The following is an 18,384-nucleotide window of genomic DNA, read 5'->3' on the forward strand; positions in this document are numbered from 1 at the left end:
ACTAGCTGCGAGTGATCAAGACAAGCGACGACCACTATACGTATAATTGTGTCTTGTATGTCGGTAATAAAGTATATAACCCCCTCCCCCCCCCCCATTTATCCAGCCTTGACCATCCAATGTATCATAGACCATAATAATATATTAGAGTAACCTGGTAACCAGCGGTTTACGGCAATGGACAGGAGCTGCTCACATCGTGTGTCGTATCGATTTCGATAAAATCGTATTCTGATTGGATGTTATTTCTGTTGGTATCGTGTAAAACCAAGCTTCAAAGAAGAATTTACTACAGCTAGCTCAACTTTAAAAATCAATACGGTTCCAGTAGTAACCATAGTTACCACGCCGGCACCCCACGCACCATACAATACCTTAGTTATATTAAGAAAACTGAATAGGTCTATGCACAATACACGACTTAGCTGTGAACCCAGCTAAATTTACGGGACATAGTAATATTGGAAAACTTACCAAGCACTAAACAGTGTGGCAACTTGCCTGAGAGAATATGTTAGAAAGGAATGGCCTATACTAATACTATAAAAAAAGAAGACTAGTTTCTATTATAACAATTGTCTTACGCACATGGAACTAACATCGTATATTCATTATATTAGTTTTTATTAGTTAATTTGGTAGGTATATTATTATTTGTGACTTACATAAAATATTTTTGATTCATTTTATACAAATTAAAAAATGAATTATACAAATTCTTAATTTAACGATGATTAATAATAATAGCTTATTGGTGGATAATTAACTATAGCATTTATGTTCTTATACGATATAAGACGTAGGTATTGCAATTTGAAACATACTTTTCTAGTAGACTTCTTCCTAAATTTTATATAAGGTATAGATGTAGAAAAAAAAATTTAGTTATAGGGTGAACAGACTGATTGGTGAACAGTTAAGAATTTGTTTGCTATTATAAAATGTATTCATAAATTGGTTTTCAGCATTAAATTAGATTTGAAGATAAACAAATGTTTATTTTTAAACTTATATTAAGAAAATAGTATAAAACTAAATTACTATGAAACATATTATACTTAATTTTTTAAAAAAAAGTGAAACTATCCAAGTGATTTAGTGATTGACACAGCATACTAATTATTGAACACTTCGAATCCACTGTATAAATGTAAAAATATTTGTTAAGGCAATTTGTATTTAATATAATTCATGAATAATAAGTAGTAATTTAACTATAAAATAATACACATGTAAAATATATACATTATTTATAATATACCTACCTTTTTATTGATAGTAATTTTAAAAAGTTTATATAAAATTCGAAAAATTTCATAGCTCAAAAGTGAACTAACATTTATTTAAATTTTTACTTTTTATGCGATATTTTAATATGAACATCTTGTTGACATTTCAAGTGTCTACGATTATTAGGTTTTAATTTCAACAAAATATCAAAAATCGAGAAATGGAAATTCGTTAATTTAGCGGTAAATATATAGAATATCAAATATTCCAATATCGTAGTTATATATATAATTATTTTAAATTCAAACGCTTAACTTTTTTTTTAAAATTACATTATTAACAACTTATATAGTTATATGTGGAAATTTGTATTACATTTCCAAGTTTTTCGATTGAAAAAAATTAAAAAATTTTAAAAGTTCGCTAATTGCTAAAATAACTTAGAAACAGTCAAAATATTTCGAACATTGTATCAATGTATCATGTATGGAAGATTGTCATTTTATAATCTGGTGTTATTGTACGCGAGGTGCGAATACAGTAATAACACACTAATACACTAATACTAGTAGTAACTAGTAGTTACAATTTAACAAATTACGATAACGAAATGAAACAAATCCAGCACGACGGTAGTGGCGCGAAGCTAAGTAAAAAAAAATGGCGGAGTAGCCACTAACGTATAATAACAGGAGCTAGAATTTTATCATTGAAAAACCGTCCTAATTTATGTCAATCCATTGTCCAGCTCTACAGGGCAAACTGTTGAACATATAAAGTCGTATAAGGTATCAATCGATCAGAAATATTGTGCAGATGGGAACAGAGAAACTCGCTAGTGCATTGGTTAGATGGTTTATAAGTTATAAGCAAAAATGTTCAAGTACTTTTAAGACTGATTTTGCGTACGGAACGAAAATATCTTAAATGTCCCCCGACCCACCGGTTATCCATCACCCATTACTCTCATCGTGATGGCGGCGGCGGCAGCGACGACGTACGACGACGACGACGACGACGACGTACGACGATGACGACGACGACGTACGACGATGGCGTACGACGACGGCGACGACGACGTACAACGATGACGTACGACGACGACGACGCCGACGTACGACGATGACGACGACGTACGACGATGACGACGACGTACGACGATGACGACGACGTACGACGATGACGTACGACGACGACGACGACGACGACGTACGACGATGACGTACGACGACGACGACGACGACGTACGACGATTGGCGAGGTTAGGTTAGGTTAAAACATCTTTTCCACCACGAGGACAGAGTTCATACTTATAGACACATCATTACATCTATTATCTAACCCATATTGTATTATTATGTTTAGTAATCAATTATTGATGTGTAATGGGCCCGAGACTTGAGTCATAGATGGACCATGATGGCAAATCACAGAATTAAGAGCATATGATTTGCCATCGACCTTAATTGTTGCCACGGTTAATGAATCAATCATCTGCAGATTGTTTATTTTATTATTAAAATTGTTACAAGTTTTCAGCATAACAATATAATACCGTCGCGCTGGATCACGAATTCACTAAACAACCACAGTCGTTATATACACGAAATGATTGCCGGCGACCCGCATCCGAGAGACCGCGCCGTCGCAATCGCCAATCGTCGTACGTCGTCGTCGCCGCCATCGCGATGAGAGTAGTGGGTGATGGATAACCGGTGGGTCGGGGGACATTTAAGATATTTTCGTTCCGTACGCAAAATCATCCTTAAAAGTACTTGAACATTTTTGCTTATAACTTATAAACCATCTAACCAATGCACTAGCGAGTTTCTCTATTCCCATCTGCACAATATTTCTGATCGATTGATACCTTATACGACTTTATATGTTCAACAGTTTGCCCTGTAGAGCTGGACAATGGATTGACATAAATTAGGACGGGTTTTTAATGATAAAACATCTATAGCTCCTGTTATAATACGTTAAGTGGCTACTCCGCTATTTTTTTTCACTTAGTTTCGCGCCACTACCGTCGCGTTGGATACACAGTCGGGCAGCCGCTATATTTTTTTTTACTTAGCTTGCGCCTAGACCGCCGCGCCGGGTATTAATATATATATGATAAAAATTGGTAAAAATTGGTAAAAATCTAGAATACACAAAATAGTTCAGTCAAACCCCGAATGATTTTTGTAGTTTGGACTTTTACAAACGAGATTTGGTAAATCTTAGGATAAACAATCAGTGTTGGTAAAAGTCCAAAATTGTTTACCAATTGTGTGATATTTTTTATGCTAAATGTTAATTAATATAATATGTAGGTAGTCCGAAATTATTATATTATAATTTATTATATTAAATTAAATTAATGTTATTATTATATATTATGACAACAAATTTTTATTATTATTATTATTATTACTATAATTTATTATACAACAAAATTGAAACTATTGCGTTCATTTTACAACGATCGATTTTAGAAATTTTTATTTCGACTTAAATATAAAAGATAATAATGGAAGACCTTGACACGTGTACCTCATACAGTGTGACTCATACAGTCAATAAATTAACCAAAAAGGTACCTATCTTAATGATGTGATAAAAGTTGTTCCTATAATGTTAAAAAATCTATTTACTATCAGCGATTTAAACGGTACGATATTGTTAAAATTGGCACAGAAGAAAAACTGATTGCTCCGATGAATAGTGACTCCGAAGAAATGCGTTACTATGTTCGCTATAATGAGTTATATGACATTATTCATGAAGCACATATTGCAACAGATCATGGAGTTAGAAATCGTATTGTGTATGCTGTTAACAGTAAATACAAAAATATTAACATTGAGGCTATAAATATTTATTTAAAATTATGTGAGCCATGTCAAAAAAAACATAGTATGCCCAAAAAAGGTTTCACTGTTAAACTTATTGTACACACTGAAATTAATTCACGCTGCCAGGTAGACTTAATTGATATGCAGTCTAACCAGGATGACAACTACAAATTTATATTAGTGTATCAAGACCATTTGACTAAATTTGTGATTTTACGACCACTTCAATTTAAACGGGCTGAAGAAGTTGCATACTACTTACTCGATATTTTCACTCTTTTCGGTGCATCAAATATACTCCATTCGGACAACGGGAGAGAATTTGTAAATACTGTTAATACAAATCTACGCAGTATATAACACACAATTGGTAAACAATTTCGGGATTTTACTAACACTGATTGTTTATCCTAAGATTTACCAAAACTTGTTTGTAAAAGTCCAAACTACAAAAATCATTCGTGGTTTAACTAAACTATTTTGTACTAGGACCGTAACATATATAATGCATTACTATACAGGGCGTACAGCAGGGCCTAAAAGACATCTGATTTCAGGGGACACACCGTCACACCACACACTTATTAATTGAACTGTTACTTTTGGGCTTTGACAGTTTTCTATAGCAAAAATAAAACCTGTGGGGCTTATAGGCGTAGTTAGGGGTGGGGGGGGGGGCAGTCTTATAAAGTATTTGAATACTTTTATTTGTATTTTTTATTCATTAAAAATACTTTTTTCCTATCCTGAAAAATAGTTTTAAATTTGTGACAAGACATAATACGATAAGATAAAAAAACGTTTATGAGTATTAAGTAGGTATTTAAAAGAAAAAAGTAACTTTAATTTTAACTTAACTTAACTTATGAAAATTTGTAACTTAATTTATAGTTACTCAAATTCAGTAACGTTTTAAAACTAACTTTAACTTAGCTTATAGTTGTTTTTTTATTTTAGGATAACTTAATTTTAACTAGTTAAAAAAATTGGTTAACTTGCCCAGCTTTGCATATCATTGCCCAAATTATTACAGAAATCTCCATAGTTCTATTATACAACAATTTAATAGATGCACTACAGAGTGGCTCATCTGTTGTAGAGTTCAATTAAAAGCTATATATTTGGATGATTGATACGAACACTGTTGTAAATTTATTATTCCTCTATTCCAAAATATTATTTGCTCTACATGCTATACCAGTAGTTTAATTATATAAAAATATAGTTCCTAAAATAAAAATATATTTATGCGGGGGAAATGTCTTTGTTCGGAAGTGAAACAGTACTGCTAAAAAAGGTGGCTGTGAAATAGATCGGAGGGGGGAAAGTGCTATTTTTTTTCCAGTTATCCAAATTAAAAAATTGATAAAAACATTGTAACAATTTGTATACAATTCAAATATAAATTCAGAACATATTATTTGGCATTACATTAATAATATATGATATAATATTTCTAGTGGATTAAATATTGAAATATTATTATAATATTACCGCGAAAAGTGGTTCTCCGACCGACCACTGTTGTCCTCTCCAAAAACCGCCCCTAATACGATTCTAAAGCCGTTTGGCGAGTTTTGTACGCGATTGGCAAACCAGTTTGGCACAAGGTCTCCTGTGCGTTTTTAAACCCACACTACAGAACGACTTCTTCTCAATATCGCTGAACCCTATCTAAATATAAAATATATTGTAATATTGTATTATGTTATTTTAATATCCAACTACGGTCTGAATGTCTTTACCACCCCCCTCCCCAGATTTATTTTGCGGACATTTTCCACCCATTTTTCTAAAATTATACAATATAATAAATATGAAATTGATTTATGCCTTTTGTCTAATATTTTTAAATATTTTCATAAATATAATAAATTATAGATGTATATTTTTGATCAACTGAAGTACTTGAATCAAATTCACAAGCATTTATTAAATTGTTAAATATTCAAACTGGTACAGTTCTAACAAAAAAAAATAATAATTAAATATGAACAAAGACTAAAAAATATAAGTTAAGAAATAACAAAAGAATCAGAATTCAAATGTTTTTGAGTAGAAATGTCTATTATCATATTTAAATTATAAGGAATTTCTAATGCCTTTTGTTTATTTGTTTATTTTGTTCAACTTATTTCGTGTGCCGTGTGATATAAAGTATATACCTATTACCTCACCAAGTAAATAAATTATTGAAACAAAAAAAGTGTACTTCAATTCAATTTATTTATGATATATTATAAATCATGAACATTAATTTTATTCTTTGAACGAAATATAATATTGGCCCATGATATGATTATTTTTATAAACACCAATGTGTGTAGTGAATTGAAAAATATTTAAATATTTTTGTATGTTATCATCATCAATTAGAATATAATTTATGTAAGAAAATAGTTTATAAGAATATTCAACGTTTTTAAAAAGCATATTCAATTATGTTTAGAAAATAATATTGGGTTTGTTAAATAAACTGTTATAATATAATATTATATGTATATTATTATGTATGTAGATCCTTTTAGTTATATTTATTATAAGACAAAATAACTATCTAAATGTAAGAAACTTACATACTATAAATGTTGTATGCCTACTTGTATAGAAACACATTATATTGTTATTGTCCATCTACTTTCTTCGAATTCGATATACCTATAATTCGTGATCTTGGCAGTTCGGGTCTAATTTATTACTTTCAATAGGTTTTCCTAGTAATCTTTCTTGTAGGCGTCTGTATGGGCGAATGTAAGTTCCCTCAGGAGATATAGCAGGTAAAAATTATCCCTGGACATCCATATGTAAGTTCCCAAATGAAAAAAAATTATACCAAACCCCAAGGCTGGGCAAAGAAAAGTAACTTAACTTAATTTAAAGTTAAAATTTTCTTATTTTCAAAATAAAAAATTTCAGACACATAATAATGTTTATATAAATTGCTTAAGCCTTGCCAAACACAAACTTCCTTCCCACTTTATTCAGACTTAGGACTGACAACTTAAACGTAGTTAGTGTGGTTAAATTTGTTTTGTTTTTGTATTGCATATAAAAAAATGCCCAATTCAATTTTGAACTGAATCTAGTCCGTATAATATATAATAAAAATTAATGAAATAATGTGTATAATATTTGTATATGTATAAAATAAAAATAATAATAGAAAAAACCAAATTTTATTAGGTTTATTACGATAGCTCAAACACTTCATATAGTCATACTGTGTAATTTTTTTCCGTGTGGGAACTTACATATGTACTCGCTTACCTGCTATGTTTCGTGTGGGAACTTACCAAACCCCGTCTGTATGGCGTCCCTTTTATCGAAAACATCAACAAAATACTTGCTGTGTATAGGGGGATCGGTCCTCGTGGACACACGTACCTACCTAAAGGTCTATAATAAACAATAAAAGCCATGACTGTATGTCTGTCTCGAAACATAAACATAATAATATAATATAGTATTATATTATATCGTCGGGTTGTAACGGTTTTTTTTCTGAGTGCAGCTGGACCTAAGGTTATTTTTCGGTTGCCATTTACGACCCTCGTTTATAATAAAACCGCCAAGGGGGGTTTCGTGGCGGCGGTCGGTGTCTATACTATTGTCACACCCTCGTTATAATTTATAATACCTATATACAATTGCACAAAAAACTAAAATATGTTTGTTTGCAGCCGGCCATATACCTAAACTGCCGATCCGCAGCTGCAAGCCGTCGCCATCTACCCCCGTCCCACCACCACCCGACTATCGACCCTCGCGGCACCACACACGCTTTCCACACCAGATCGACCGATTCGAGCGGTTTTGTTTTCAACCCAGAATATTATTTTATACATTTTTTCCCTAAAAGACGTTATACGCACACATAATATACTACATGTACTTGTAATATATTATAGTAATATAGTAGATATCATGACGACATTTTAAGCAAAATGTAAACTATTATTGACGTAATTGCGAAAATATAGAAAAACCGTTTTATAACTCAATAGATGCTGCGCAGTGCGCACAATTAGTTTTCTCTCTGATCTGCGCGCAACATAACAAATTTGCGTCCAGCGTATATAATACCAATTGTTTTTTCTTTATAGCTTTAGTAGTATCTAAGTGAATTTGCTTATTTTCAAACTTAAAGTTAAAGACAATATATAATTATCTTTGATTGTGCATTGGATTTATATATAAACTATAGTTTATACGATATTTCGATTTTAAAACGATATATTATAAGCATTTTTAGATTGTAACATTTTCTATATGACATATTTAATACACGTAAATTCGCCATTTCTTCAGAAAGAGAAAACAAATATTGTTCTGACAGAAATCAGAAAAAAAGACAAATTATAAATTTTTATAATAATTTCATGTATTTATCGTTAATTTTTAATCATATTTAATTTTTTATACATTTTTTATACATTTTTTATATATATTTAATGTATTTATTGTTAATTTTTTTGGAATTAAACTAAAAACCAAAATCGTTTTTGTCAAAAAGTAATTTTGCGTAAAAATTCCTGTTTTTCTTAATTTTTTTTGTTGTAAATTACTGAAAAATTTTAATTTTTACTTCTCAAATGCATTAACTAAATTAACTTTCCCCCTGGAATATTAACTCAAGTTGAAAATTAAAAACATTTTTCGACAACTCATCGAGTATTTTACACATTTAACAATACCTAAATCAATACATTTATCGCTCCGCTTGCAAATCAATAAATGTACAAATGGCTAAGCTAGTATCGAAATATAATTCAAATTTGAATGTCATAACAATATAATATTAATATACTTATACAAAATTTACCAATATAAATATAAAAGAAACAAAATCAAATAATCAAAATCAAAAAAAATATTTGAAGACAGCTGACAGAACTTCAAAAGTATCTTAATTTAAAACCTATAATATAACTTTTTTAACATATCATCAAAGCTGGGCAGTAACTAGTTAAAAAGTTAAAAGTTACTTTATTTGATAACTTTTAACTTAACTAGTTAAAAAAAATAACTTAATTAGTAACTAAGTTATTTCTTTTTATAAATTATTGTAACTTAACTTAGTTATTTTAAATCAAATTATATAAAAAAAATATTTTCGAAAAAGTTTTTGTTAAAATTAAAGTATAATTTGTAAAAAGTTTTTTCAAAAATTTTCATATTATGATTCATAAATCACTGTATATTATTTGCATTGATATTTCTGAGAACCGCCAGGACGATTGTAGGAATGTATATTATTATATGTTTTACCATTTACTATAATATTGACATATAGTTATTACTACTAATTAGTAGTATTATAGTGAATAGTGATTACTATTATTTATTTATTACTTATTTGAAATATAACTAGGGAGTTTATATTTTCTATGAAATGACAACAGTTAAGATGTATGTTACATTGTTACTAGTGTACTAGATACATTGATAGGTAGGTAATAATACAATTTCCAGAACGGACCTAATTAGTAATTTCTGATACAGTGATACTTATGCTGTGTTTTCTACAAACTACACTTTACATTCCTATAATATTATATTGGTATATAAATAAAATAATATATAAGAATAAATTGTTGTCAATTTACAAGTCTCTATAATATATAATATCAGCTTATGTAGTAGTGTGTCAACTAGTGCGAGTGTGTGGACTATGAGGGTTCCAAGTTCCAATAGTGAATTTAGTCATTCGTCAATCCTTTGAGCGTTAATGCTTTATTGTGCCTTTACTGTTATTTAATATTTCATAAAATTATAATATAAGTATACCATGACTTAAAATTTGCTTATTTTGCTATTATTTTTTGGTGCTGTTATGATAACTTAAGTACACAGTTATAAATTATAATCTAAGTAAGTACCTACGTAGTTTATTTTTATTTATTTTTATTCTCCAAGCATAATGTATTCTACCGAACTTGGAGAAGAAAATGCCGAAGTTAATGAACTGTAGACGGATAAATGGCCTCAGATAATATAGTCTGTGCATTTGTTCTTAATTTGTTTTACTTTATACCAAAACCAGTTATTTTCCTACGATGAGATAAAAAAACGTTTATGAGTATGTAAGGTATTTAAAAGAAAAAAAGGTGGATAAGTGGATGTCGCTCTGCTGTACAGTAGGTTACAAGTGGGTCACTGTAATGGATGGTGTTAAATTTGAATTCAATGATATAATATCATTGTATAAGAAAAACGATTCTGAGCGAAAACGGTCAGTCAGCCTATGATATTACCAAGTATATTTGATGATATTATTGTGAATAAAGTAATTTATATATAACCTATTTACGTGGAGCCTTGTTTTAAATTTTCAATCCTTAGCCATCAAAGTTAAACATTTTATACATTTTTAATCACAAAATAATAAATAAATTATAAATTTGATAAATGTTGTCAAAATTTGAACTTTAAATGCTTATAAAAAAAAATTGTGCATATGTATTTTTAATAATTTTTAACTACTATTAGAATGATATATCAGGAGCCTTATATTAAATTTTCACGCTTTTTTACCCAGCAAATAAAATTTTATTGATATTTATAGAAAAAAAAAAAAATTGAAAACTGACAACGTCCGTAAAAAGAGTCAAAATATTTTCAAAATTTTATCGTGTATAGAAAATGCTAATATAAACATTCAGTGAAATTTTCAAGTATCTACAGTCATTCGTTTTTTAATTACAATAAAATAAGAAAATTGTTACATGGGAAATCGAGTGAATATCAAATGTTGTAAAAATATAAATTTCAGACGCTCATAAAAATTTAATTTAAGTTTCTTCTAGACATTTTTTTTTTTGATAAAGGTAGACAAACTTATAAGTAATCTTATATTACATTTTCAAATCTTAGATTTAAAAAGAAAAATTTTTATGAATTCTCAACACAAAATAATTTGCTAATTTTTGTGATTTTTCCGTATTTTGTCAAAATTTGAACTTTAAATGATTATAAATAAAAATACTGTGACTAAGGATTTTTAATTTTTTTCATCTGCATTTGAAACAATAACCTAGGAGCCTTCTATTAAATTTTCAAGCTTTTTTACTCTACAGATAAAATTTTATTGATTTTTTTAGAAAAAAAAACAAAAAAAATTGAAAACTGACAATGTCCGTAAACAGCTCAAAAAGAGTCAAAATATTTTCAAAATTTTATAGTGTATAGAAAATGCTAATATAAACATTCAGTCAAAATGTCATGTCCCTACGGTCATTTGTTTTAGAGTTACACCAAAAACCAAAATCGATTTTCTCAAAAACAGATTTTGCGTAAAATTCCCGTTTTTTTATTTTGTTTTTCTAGGCGTTTTTAAAAACTACTGGGAAATGTTTACTTTTGATCCAGCCAACTAGATTCACTATTCTATCAGAAAAGTTACTGTTGAAGAAAATCCAAGCACTTTTACTGTCCTAAAAGGTGATGACAGACACAAAAATAAAAAAAAATTAAAAAATTAAAAAAAATTAAAATAAAAACACATTATTGTAAAATCAATACATTCATTGCTTCGCTCAGAATCTAAAAGTAACTTAACTTTTAACTTCACTTTGTTATTATTTTCATGAAAATTTGTAACTTAACTTATAGTTTTTAAACCTAACTTTAACTTAGCTTCCTGGTTTTTTTATTTTAGGTTAAATTAACTATAACTAGTTAAAAAAATTGGTCAACTTGCCCAGCTTTGCATATCATTGCCCAAATTATTACGGAAATCTCCATGGTTCTATTATACAACAATTTAATAGATGCACTACAGAGTGGCTCATCTGTAGAGCTCAATTAAAAGCTATATATTTGGATGATTGATACGAACACTGTTGTAAATTTATTATTCCTCTATTCCAAAATATTATTTGCTCTACATGCTATACCAGTAGTTTAATTATATAAAAATATAGTTCCTAAAATAAAAATATATTTATGCGGGGGAAATGTCTTTGTTCGGAAGTGAAACAGTACTGCTAAAAAAGGTGGCTGTGAAATAGATCGGAGGGGGGAAAGTGCTATTTTTTTTTCCAGTTATCCAAATTAAAAAATTGATAAAAACATTGTAACAATTTGTATACAATTCAAATATAAATTCAGAACATATTATTTGGCATTACATTAATAATATATGATATAATATTTCTAGTGGATTAAATATTGAAATATTATTATAATATTACCGCGAAAAGTGGTTCTCCGGCCGACCACTGTTGTCCTCTCCAAAAACCGCCCCTAATACGATTCTAAAGCCGTTTGGCGAGTTTTGTACGCGATTGGCAAACCAGTTTGGCACAAGGTCTCCTGTGCGTTTTTAAACCCACACTACAGAACGACTTCTTCTCAATATCGCTGAACCCTATCTAAATATAAAATATATTGTAATATTGCATTATGTTATTTTAATATCCAACTACGGTCTGAATATCTTTTTTAAAAGTATAATTCAATATTTTGACCCTCAAGAACCACCTAGATCACAGACTTATGCTGCCACTCTAATTCGTATATATTAGGGGCGGCGTGTTTAATTTGAATCGTAGACATATCACCCCCCCCCCCCCCAGATTTTTTTTTTATGCTGACATTTTCCCCCCATTTTTTGAAATTATAATATATAATAAATATGATTTTAATTTATACCTTTTGTCTAATATTTTTAAATATTTTCAAAGTATAATAAAATTATTAAATTGTTAAATATTCAAACTGGTACAGTTCTAACAAAAAAAAAAAATAAAAATAAATATGAACAAAGACTAAAAAATATAAATTAAGAAATAACAAAAGAATCAGAATTCAAATGTTTTTGAGTAGAAATGTCTATTATCATATTTAAATTATAATGAATTTCTAATGTCTTTTGTTTATTTGTTTATTTTGTTCAACTTATTTCGTGTGCCGTGTGATATAAAGTATATATTACCTCACCAAGTAAATAAATTACTGAAACAAAAAAAGTGTACTTCAATTCAATTTATTTATGATATATTATAAATCATGAACATTAATTTTATTCTTTGAACGAAATATAATATTGGCCCATGATATGATTATTTTTATAAACACCAATGTGTGTAGTGAATTGAAAAATATTTAAATATTTTTGTATGTTATCATCATCAATTAGAATATAATTTATGTAAGAAAATAGTTTATAAGAATATTCAACGTTTTTAAAAAGTATATTTAATTATGTTTAGAAAATAATATTGGGTTTGTTAAATAAACTGTTATAATATAATATTATATGTATATTATTCACATTGTCACTTTAGTTGGCATATTTATAATAATTAAATAATACACTAATATTAGTAATAATTACAATTTAACAAATTACATTAAAAAAAATATAATACGTTTAATGTGATTTAATGAAGCGTTAGTCGATAACGAAATGAAACAATTAATAATTAATAAAAGGATGAGTGAAATAGCAAAAATGAAATGCGTCGTAATTTGCTAAGCCACCGTGGTCTTGTACTGTACTACTGCGTACCTACACGAAATTAAGTGGGAGAACCGATCGGCACAACCACGCGAAATTTGGCCGCCGCCCGTGATTCCACATTTTATTATAATTTCTCATTAAAAAGTATCCATTGTTATTAACTATTAATTATATTTTATTTTAAACTTACTTTTTTATTTTTTATTTTTATTGTTTCAAGTAAGTAGTTCAGTTGATCAAACATATAAATTTATAGTCTATAATACATTTTATATTTTATTTAAAAAAAAAATTCATAATAAATAATATTATATTATTAAATTCAATATATTTAGTCAATTATTAACTTTTAAAAAAATTAGGGGGAAATGTCCTATTAGACCGAAAACAGTCGGGGGAAAAATTTCCATTTACCGTTTAATTTTACGTCAAATATTAGTCATAGTTTCTAATACACTGATATGATTACGACCAGAAATATAATAATATGACATAAACTGTACTTTGTATAAATTGCGGAATAAAATTCCCAGGAGAAAAAACCTAGGACGAAGAATTCCAGAGTACAAATCCCTGACCATAGGAAAAAAAATATTACTAAACAATATTAGGTACTCACAAAGTCACAACTATATGAAAATTATAGAATAAAATCTATTTTTAAAACACTAATTACCACATTATTAATTTTTAATTACAAATATATAAGTAGATAAATATTATATACTTGTCCTTTAATTAGTGTTATATTATATGAATTTAAATATTGCGCAGGTTCAACAAATTTGTAAAAATAATAATATAAATATATAAAAAACTAAAAAATCAATTTAGGTCCAAAGTTTAAAATAAGAATTAAATTTTTACAATTTAACTTATTTTTATATTTATAAAATAATTTTCAAACATTGACAATGTTGTGATTGATATCATATTTTGTTTTATATTACGATATTATGACGTGTAATTCTAAAAAAATTAAATTGAGATTTTTATTTTAGATTCTGAGCGAAGCGATGAATGTATTGATTTTACAATGATGTGTGTTTTTTTTTCATTTTTTTTTTTCATTTTTGTGTCTGTCTTGTGCAGCTCACCATTTGTTTTCCCTACCTCGCGCAACATAGACAAAACGCATTAACGCAGAATCATTATTTGGCATCGCGGACCACCGGTTGGGAACCACTGGACTATTGTGGATGGTCGGTTTACTTTAGATTTTAAATTATAATTTAAAAATCGTTTATTTATTACATACAGTTAAAAATGTTGTTTTGCGGCGCTGTGGGAGATTTCGGTCGGCTGTCGAAATTAGGGTCTACACTGTACTGGACTTTACAGAGTGACGCTCGATGGTTGCCATGGCACTTGCCATCGCTACTATTGAATTTATTATAGGGGATGGAAGGCGGGAGATGCTATCTGTTTCGGCAGTCAGAGACCACCTTTACACAACAAAAAATATTTATTATTTTTATTCCTTTTCTTCTTTGTTTCTTCTCCGTTCTTTTATGCGCCAAAATAGTTTTTGCTATGTTTTACATTTGTAAGACGGAGATAACACATGCGGGTGTGGCGTCATCTTAACTCTTCGATTTTATTTTCATTGCGTTTATCGTTGTTAAATAATGTATATTATGTTACGGGCAAAGTACACGAAAGACAATGTATAAATTATTCGGATAAGATAAACCCATATCCCATACCTATTTATTCGACAAAGTAAAAATATTATTTATAAAACGTGTATTTCATCAATTACCCGAGTAATTTGTTCATTATCTATTTAAAGCTGAGTGGGTATAAACTATGAAGTACATAGTTTGATAAACTGTACCTGTGATCACAAATATATGTGATAAAATAACGACTAATAATTTAATCACGAATTAAGATATACATAAACATATATCATAATTCGTGAATTGAATAATAATCTAATAAATACATTTTATATTGATTATTTAATAATAATGTAGAATATAATATTTTTAGATTCTGAGCTTTTTTTATAACTCTTATCTACTATTTTGAGTTGAGAATTCATAAAAATTTTTCTTTTTAAATCTAAGATTTGAAAATGTAATATAAGATTACTCATAAGTTTGTCTACCTTTATAAAAAAAAAAATGTCTACAAGAAACTTAAATTAAATTTTTATGAGCGTCTGAAATTTATATTTTTACAACATTTGATATTCACTCGATTTTTCATGTAACAATTTTCTTATTTTATTGTAATTAAAAAACGAATGACTGTAGATACTTGAAAATTTTACTGAATGTTTATTTTAGCATTTTCTATACACCATAAAATGTTCAAAATATTTTGACTCTTTTTGAGCTGTTTACGGACATTGTCAGTTTTCAATTTTTTTAGTTTTTTTTTCTATAAATATCAATAAATTTTTATTTGTTGGGTAAAAAAGCGTGAAAATTTAATATTAGACTCCTGATATATCGTTTTAATAGCAGTTGAAAAATATTAAAAATACATATGCACAATTTTTTTTTATAAGCATTTAAAGTTCAAATTTTGACAACATTTATCAAATTTATAATTTATTAATTATTTTGTGGTTAAAAATTTATAAAATGTTTAACTTTTATGGCTAAGGATTGAAAATTTAAAACAAGGTTCCACGTAAATAGGTTATATATAAATTACTTTATTCGCAATAATATCATCAAATATACTTGGTAATATCATAGGCTGACTGACCGTTTTCGCTCAGAATCGTTTTTTTATACAATGATATTATATCATTGAATTCAAATTTAACAATATCCATTACTGTGACCTAGTTGTAACCTACTGTACAGCAGAGAGACATCCACTTACCCACCTTTTTCTATTTAAATCTAAGAATTAAAAATCTAATACAAGATTCCTCATAAGTTTGTATACCTTTATCAAAAAAAAAAATGTCTACTTAAATTTTGATGAGCGTTTGAAGTTCGTATTTTTGAGATTGGATATTTATTCGATTGCCCATATAGCGATTTTGTTATTTTGTTGTAATTCAAAAATGAATGTTTATATTTTTATTTTCTATACACCATAACATTTTGACTCTTTTTGAGCTGTTTACGGACGGATAGTTTTCAATTTTTTAGTTTTTTTTGTATAATTGTCAATAAAATTTGTGAAAATTTAATACAAGGCCCTGATATATTGTTACAATAGCAGTTAAAAATATTAAAAATACATAGGCACAATAATTTTTTAAAAGCATTAATAGTTTAAATTTTGACAAAATGTATCAAATTTAAAATTTAATAATTATTTTTTAGTTAAAAATGTATAAAATGTTCAACTTTTATATCTAAGAATTGAAAATTTAAAACATAGTTCCATGCGTAAATACGTTATATATAAATTACTTTATTCACAATAATATCATCAATAAAATATACTAAGTACTACTGTACAGCAGAGCGACATCCACTTATCCACTTTTTTTAAATTATTAATATGGTTTATGCTCTACATTATATATATAATGTAATACTATATATGTTAATACTATATTATGTGTAGGTAATTGAACCATTAGAAGTGTTGACGTGTTTGACCATTGAACCAACAAAATGAGTTTACGATTAGAGTACCTATATATATAGGTATCATAATGGTTAATATTACGTTTGACATTTTGACCTTATGGCTATATCTAGTAATAATAATTACCTACCCAAATTCATAAGACTTACAATACTATATCCATACCACGTCGGCTATATTTACGTGTAATTGTATAAATTAGCTGGATAATGTAAACATGAATATTATACATATTTAAGATGGATTACGACCTTGTTCATAAATGTTACATTACCAAGTAAAATATTTAATTTCAGTTTTAAGACCCGTAACATATTATGTGCAATAATATCGAAGTCTCCTGCGTAAGAAACACCGAAAATAAACAACTCGACCCGAATCGAATATAGCCTGACTATTAATTAAGTTAAACTGTACATAAAGTTTCGTCTCGGGCGCTCAGACCTCTCACTCGCACGCGTAGGTTGTATGCGGAGTGCGAGGGAGACAGAGATAAGAACGGCAGTTTTGTGAGTCTCATTTTTCGTTCCGTCGTACCGTGTTATCTGCGGTCGATGATCGGCGGTCGTCGGCTATTGTTTGCAGGTATACCTATTTTGCAGGTAGTAGGTATAAATGTACCTAATAATATACGTTATATATATACAATATACATACGTGGTATATCGCATTATTTCTACGAATTATTATTATTATTACTATCGAAGAGTCTGGCTGTACTAGTATTATTATACACGCGGTACTTTCCTATATAATATTATATATTTTAATTTTGACGATTCTGAGCTATTTAAGAGTGTTTGCGCCACGTGAAATATTTTCTGGTAATTTTGTCGCCAGAAAATATTATCTTCTCTACATCGTGATTGTCGCAATTGTTTAATGTACTATATTATAGTAATCAATTAAATATAATATATTATGTATGTTATTTACTATGGGGCCATAACACGTTGCATAATAGCATGAGATTCGGAATACAGTCGGTCGGCCGCCTTCTGTCTGGTCGATCGTCTCGAATAAACGCTGCAAGCGGGTACGTTTGACGCCGGGAGACGAGCTACTAACCTCCTGCCGACTGTACCAGCCGGATCTATGTGTCATGTAGAACACTTGTCATAACATGCACCGGCCGCAACAAGGTATACACAACTTAGAAAAAAATAAAAATAAAAATATTATTAATATTAAAATAATAATAGTGTATTATATATTGGTTGCTATTGGTTAATCGGGCATGTTTGTTGATTTGTATTATTATTATTTTGTCAATAAATAATGTAC

At 28.5% G+C, this 18,384-nt stretch overlaps 1 protein-coding gene across 1 annotated transcript in view; it reads right to left on the reverse strand.

Moving 5' to 3' along the window:
• Positions 1–18,160, reverse strand: part of LOC132939782 (zinc finger protein 33A-like) — a 36,517-nt gene extending 18,357 nt beyond the window's left edge. Inside the window, exon 1 of the mRNA XM_061007152.1 lies at positions 18,037–18,160. The gene's annotated coding sequence lies outside the window, so the exon portion shown is untranslated. The remainder of the gene's footprint in view (positions 1–18,036) is intronic.
• Between the last annotated feature and the right edge of the window lie 224 nt (positions 18,161–18,384).

The sequence above is a fragment of the Metopolophium dirhodum genome, chromosome 2 (genome assembly GCF_019925205.1).
Source record: "Metopolophium dirhodum isolate CAU chromosome 2, ASM1992520v1, whole genome shotgun sequence".
Lineage (NCBI taxonomy): Eukaryota > Metazoa > Arthropoda > Insecta > Hemiptera > Aphididae > Metopolophium > Metopolophium dirhodum.